Source organism: Dipodomys merriami, unplaced genomic scaffold (genome assembly GCF_024711535.1).
Source record: "Dipodomys merriami isolate MVZ:Mamm:240054 unplaced genomic scaffold, mDipMer1.0.p SCAF_2148, whole genome shotgun sequence".
Classification (NCBI taxonomy): Eukaryota; Metazoa; Chordata; class Mammalia; order Rodentia; family Heteromyidae; genus Dipodomys; species Dipodomys merriami.
The window spans coordinates 1,496-7,764 of record NW_027203547.1 but is presented as its reverse complement, the minus strand read 5'-3'; the positions used below and the strand labels follow the sequence as shown (position 1 = coordinate 7,764).

The window sequence follows — 6,269 nt, the reverse complement described above, 5'->3', positions numbered from 1 at the left end:
CCATGCAAGGCAGGTTTGGCCTATTTTTCATTGGTTACAATTAGAACCTTTAAATTAATTTGTTCTTTGTGCTCTGCCGAGCTAGGAACTTTATTACCACCACATGGGACCACTTCCTACCACTGGGAAAGTAGGAACAGCCTTGAGCTCAGGGTAGGATGTGTTTTTATAGGGGTAGGTTAGATAGAGTTATATATACAAGCCATGCAAGGCAGGTTTGGCCTATTTTTCATTGGTTACAGTTAGAACCTTTAAATTAATTTGTTCTTTGCGCTCTGCCGAGCTAGGAACTTTATTACCACCACATGGGACCACTTCCTACCACTGGGAAAGTAGGAACAGCCTTGAGCTCAGGGTAGGATGAGTTTTTATAGGGGTAGGTTAGATAGAGTTATATATACAAGCCATGCAAGGCAGGTTTGGCATATTTTTCATTGGTTACAGTTATATGACCTTTAAATTAATTTGTTCTTTATGGTAATATCATATGTAATCATTTGTAATAGGTCAGTCATAGTGGGACCACTCAGCTGTGGTCTTCAATTGGCGGGCTGAAGGCCTTGTTACCAAGGCAAGCAAGCAAGGTTATAGAAGCAAAACTTGGCAGAAACATAGCCTTGACTCACAGAAGCATAGGCAAAACATAATCTTGACTTGGTCAACATGATCAAAAGTTTCAAAGCTATTGACACTACTTTAGAAATTATTTTTATCATAAGCTCCTAACTGCTCTTTAATGCAGCTGGTGATAAGCCTCAGTTGTCAATAGCCTTTTGCAAAGCTGCCAGTTTGGTAAAATTGAGTAAGGGAGCGATGTTCTTTTGCTTTTTTATCAAGGATGGGGAAAGGACAAAAGTTGACTATTGGTCAGCCTTTGTCTGGGGTTTTTCTTTACCAGGAGGTTTTTTCCCTTTATCAATAATTTTGTTTTGTTTTCTGATTTCACAGTTTTGTACCCATGGCTAGTCTTTTCCCAGGGAAAAGGGGGTTCAGGGGAGAAAGTAAATTTCTAAGAGCAGGAGGGACTGAGGCCAGACAACACAAGAAATTTCTGCCAGTGAATAGTAACTTGGATATTACAGAAAACCAAAGATCTGGTGTTTTAATGCATTAAGCTGTTCACATTGTAATCAAATTATCTGACTTCTCAAAAATGTAAAGGATTATTGCATTATTTTGAAGAAGAACTTTAGTTAATTTTCAAGTTTTTGCTAACACCAAAACTTGATGACTTTTCTTGGGAGTTTAAAACAACTCATTTATGTTTTTACATGATGATGACAGGCAGAAATTTACTGGTAGAACAAACTCCAGAGTTCATTTCAGGGGTTTCACAGAGCAAGGGCACCTGGGACTGAGGAATGTCTCTCAAGGCCTTCCACTAAGTGCGGCCATGTGGCCAGTCCCCTGACACAGGAGTCAGGTCATGACAGGAGTCGTCCTGTTCAGGCGAGAATAGGATCTCACTGGGGCATCCAGATGAAGTGGACTCACCCCCTGGACAAAGTCACAGACGCTGACCAGTATCTTAAAAGATAGTTTATTCAATTGATCAGCCAGGGTTAACTCATCTAGGGAATGAGCAGTCCCAAACTCAAATAGCTCAGGGTTTATAAAGGTTAAAAAAATGCATTCTTTTAGAGCAGATTCAAGCAAGGTGGTGTACAGAAGAACTTCGCAGTTATTTTATTTTGCAAGCTCTTAAGTCACAAACATTCCCCAAACAATTAAAACTGTAAGTACTCCTGTAACAATTTCTTGACCTAAAGCAACGGGCAGTTCCTAGTTTTGGGGCCAGGTGTTTTGCTTTTTCAAAACTAGTAATTAAGGTAGAAGGAACAGCTAGGGGGTAAATAGGCCTAGTTCTTTCCTCATAACTAGTTGTTCCAGTTCAATCCTGCCTTGCATAGTTTGTCCCTATTCTTAATGAATGAAGTTCCTACAAGAATTGTTTAAGGCTGGGTGCCCGTGGCTCAAACCTGTAATCCTAGCTACTTAGGAGGCTGAGATCTGAGGATCATGGTTCAAAGCCAGCCAGGGCAGGAAAGTCCATGATACTCTCATCTCCAATAAACCACTAGAAAACCAGAAGTGGCACTGTGACTCAAGCAGTAGAGCACTTGCCTTGAGCTGAAGAGCTGAGGCATAGCGCCCAAGCCCAGAGTTCAGGACCCTTGACCAAAAAATAAATAAATAAAAATAAATAAATAAATAAAAAATAAAGAATCATTTAAGGAAGGAGCTAAGAAAAAGAAAATACAGCTAAGAACAAAAGGGAGCAGCAGAGATTACTAATCTCCATATCTAATAGTTATAAAAAACATTTAAGTTTAAAAAAAAGATTTCAGCCAGGTGTGGGTGGCTCACAACTGTAATCCTAGCAATTCAGGAGTCTGAGATCTGAGGGTCCTGGTTTGAAGCCAGCCTGAAAAGAAAAGTCTGTGAGGTTTTTTATCTCCAGTTAACCTGCAAAAAGCCAGAACTGGAGGTATAGCTCAAATGGTATAGCACTAGCCTCGAGCAGAAAAAGCTTAAGGAGGGGCTAGGAAGGTGGCTCAGTGGTAGTGCGCTTGTCTTGCATGCATGAGGCCCTGGTTCCATTCCTCAGCATCACATAAGTAAAAAAAGAAAAAAGCCGGAAGTGGTGCTGTGGCTCAAGTGGTAGAGTGCTAGCCTTGATCTGAAGAGCTAAGGGACATTGCTCAGGCCCAGAGTTCAGACCCCATGACTGGACCCAAAACAAAAAACAAAAAAAAACTTAGGGATAGTTCAGTCCCCAGTTGAGTGGGGCTCAGTGTCCCAGCTCTGAGTTCACTCTCCAGTATTGGCACCAAAATAGGAATAATATTAATAATTACTTAAGAAGAAACAGGAAATACTTAGGATGTGGTAGATGTTTGAGTCCTGAAGCTCCCTGTTGAGTTGCCTTGTTTCCCTTGTAGTACTGTTGCAGTGGTGTGTGTGTGTGTGTGTGTGTGTGTGTGTGTGTGTGTGTGTGTGTATACACAATTAACCCTATTAGTTATTTTATTGTAACCATTAGGACTCATGAGCAAGAACTATTATAAGAAAACAGAAGTGTTGAACAATACGCTGTAAGCTACAACAGTAGATGGCCAACCCAGGTGGGCCCCAGGTATCCTTGATTCTGGACTGTGCACAGTTAACCAATCACAGACAGTATTGGCTCCTTGGTTAAACCCCAGAGAAAAAGCTGCTTTGTTCGGGATGCTGCAAGATAGACTGGCCAAGTGAATATCCTGTGTTGAAACAGGGAGAGGCAAGTCAGTAAGGTGAGGGCTATGCAATGCTCTGAAGGAAATGGGCATAAGTGAGAGTACCTGTCTTAAAGGGGCTTGGGGTATTAGTCTTTCCCCACACCACCATCCTAGAATTGTCCCTCAGCTTTTTGTTTAAGGTTAGCACTCTGCTACTTGAGTCACAGCTCCACTTCTGGCTTTTTTGTTGCTTTATTGGAGAAAAAGAGCCTCACTGACTTTTCTGCCTAGGCTGGCTTCAAAGCATGGTCCTCAGATCTCAGCATCCTGATTAGGATTACAAGCATGCGCCATGGGCCCATCTATAATGCTGTTCTTAATGGCAGTGGCTGTCAGACAGGGCCTTCATCCGTGTCTTATATGGTCTCATCCTAATAGGTACTGTCCTCAGGCTAGAGTGTAGGGGACTGACTGGAAATCTCAGGCCTGGCCACAGTGACAATTGAGTGAGTTACATTTCTTGAATTTGGATGCAGGCCACCTGCTTTGCTTCTTGGGTTTCTGCTTTCGAGTGCTCTGCTGGACTGTACCTGGGGTCTCTGTTGAGACACCTGGGTGAATGTGGGCACTTTTCAGAATGGCTTAGAAGCAGCTCTTGGTGGCTTTGAAGCTTGGCTTTCATTTCTGGCATGACAGTGCATTGGGAAGGTTCTGGATCCAGAGTCAGGCTTAGCTTTGGGCTCAATCTCTGCCACATGCTAGCTCTTTCTTCCATTCCAGATGAGTCACTGTCCATCTTAGGCTGCCCTGTCCTGTCTCTTCCTCATATACCTGTCTCGGACTTGGGGCCAGGGTTCTGATGAAGAAATTCTCTTCAGACAAATAGAGATTCCATGGAAAGAAATTGATCATGTACAGCTGGTTTCTCCACTGGTAGTTGTTCAATTTTATTTCCCTTTCATTTTTCTTCCTCTTCTCAGGGATCACTGCCTATAAGAACTTCATAGCAACTAGACTTAGATGGGTAAATGTAAATTGGAGCTGGCTTCTGAAACTCCAGGTGAGGTTCTTCAGGCTTGGGAGATTTTTCAGAGCCCTATGCACCTAATGCATTTTAGCCTTTATTTTTATTTTTCACCTATATTTTTCTTCTTGTATTACTTCTAGATGCCTTTTATTTTCCCTTAGGACTCAAGCATAATTTTGGTTGCTTTTAGGTGTAATTATAGAAGTCCCAACTCATTTCAGTGACAGGAAGATTTATTATTTCACATAATAATAACCACGGTGGGGCTGGGGGTTTAGCCCAGGGGAAGGGTGCCCGCCTGGCGCGTGTGCAAGGCCCTGGGTTCGGTCCTCAGCCCTGGAAAAAAAAAGAAAAAAAATAATAACCATAGCACAAGGAAGACGGTAGAATTCATTAATTCAGTGGCTCAGTACTGTCTTCTTTTTTTGTCTTTTGTTTTGTCAGCCATGGGGACTGAACTCTGGGCCTGGGCTTTTTCCCTGAGCAACTCGGCTCAAGGCTAGCACTCTACCACTTTAGCCACAGGGCCACTTCTGATTTTCTGGTGGTTTATTGGAGATAAGAGTTTCACAGGTTTTCCTTCCTGGGCTGGCTTTGAACTATGATCCTCAGATCTCAGCCTCCTGAGTAGCTAGGATTACAGGCCTGAGCCACTGGCACCCAGCCTGTCTTCTTATATTTATATTCCTACCATCTTTTGAATTGACCATACTGGGTATATTCTCCACATGCTAAAGTTCATCATCCCAAGTTGGCTGTTGCAGCACCAGACATCCCATGTAAACACAGAAACCAACAGAATGGATGATGAGACAAAATTAGGATTTGTTTGTAAAGAGGACTGAGAAGTGACCACTGAGGTGGTATCAATCCTTGATGAGAAACATGTACCTTTTCTCTTTTGCTTGACAGGTTAAGAACAAATATCTTGTCATTGCATAATGAGATTACATACTGTTCCCTCAACTATTATTTCCTCATTTTATTTCCTTCTGCTCTCTACACTAGAAGGCCAAACAAGACCACTAGCTATTGTCAGAACTACGTACACCTCATTTGTACCTCCTTGTTCTAGGCAGGCTGAGCCTGTGCCTGAACTACATCCTGCCCATGTGGCCTGCCCTGCAGCTGTAGCATAAGACAAAAACGGCTAGAGTCAACAGTACAAGCAGAGCTTGTTCCCTCCCAAGTATGTATTTTGAAAACAATCTTTTTATTTTTATTGCACGATAAAACAGAAAATATAGCTGGCGCTGTTGGATCATGCTTGTAATCCTAACTCATCAGCAGGCTGAGATTGTAGGATTAAGTTTCAAAGCTAGCTTGGGCAGGAAAGTCTGTGAGTCTCTTCTCTCCAACAAACCATCAAAAAGCCTGAAGTAAAGCGGTGGCTCAAGTGGTAGAGTGCCAGCCTTGAGCGAAACAGCTAAGAGCCAGTGCCCAGGTCTTGAGTTCAGGCCTCAGAACTGGCACTCCCACTCAGGATCCATCCAGGATCCTGCTTTCCCTTGATCTGTCAGACCTCCTCTGCCTCCTCCAGTCTGTGACATTTCCACTGTCTTTTCTTTAGTATGAGCTTGACACTTTTGAAAAGGGCAGCTACTGATCCTGTGGGAAGCCTCCCAGTGTGACTTGGGTGGGTGTTTTTTTTTTTTTTTTTGGCTGGTCCTGGGGCTTGAACTCAGGGCCTGGGTGCTCTCCTTGAGCTAGTTCTAGGCTATCACTCTACCACTTGGAGCCACAGCACCACTTCTAGTTTTCTGGTGTTCACTGGAGATATGAATGTCACAGACTTTTCTCTCTGGGCTGGCTTTGGACCAACATCATCAGATCTGAGCCTTTTTATTGGCTAGAATTCCATGGGTGAGCCACTGGAACCCAGCTAGGCATATCTTGGTTTATTTGTTTGTTTATGCCTAATTTTATAACTGAATGAGAAAGCTCAGTTATGTCATATCAATTTCTGATGTCTCATTGCCTGGGTGTATCTTTGGCCATCTACTTAAGGTGATCCTTGTCAGTAT

The 6,269-nt window shown here is 42.8% G+C and overlaps 1 long non-coding RNA gene across 1 annotated transcript; it reads left to right on the top strand.

The window, feature by feature from the left end:
- Window positions 1-3,557: 3,557 nt before the first annotated feature.
- On the top strand, window positions 3,558-5,525 carry LOC138834432 (uncharacterized). Its single transcript, XR_011374105.1, has 3 exons — window positions 3,558-3,724; window positions 4,199-4,278; window positions 5,321-5,525. It is a non-coding gene; the product is annotated as an uncharacterized lncRNA (long non-coding RNA).
- The last annotated feature ends 744 nt before the right edge of the window (window positions 5,526-6,269 follow it).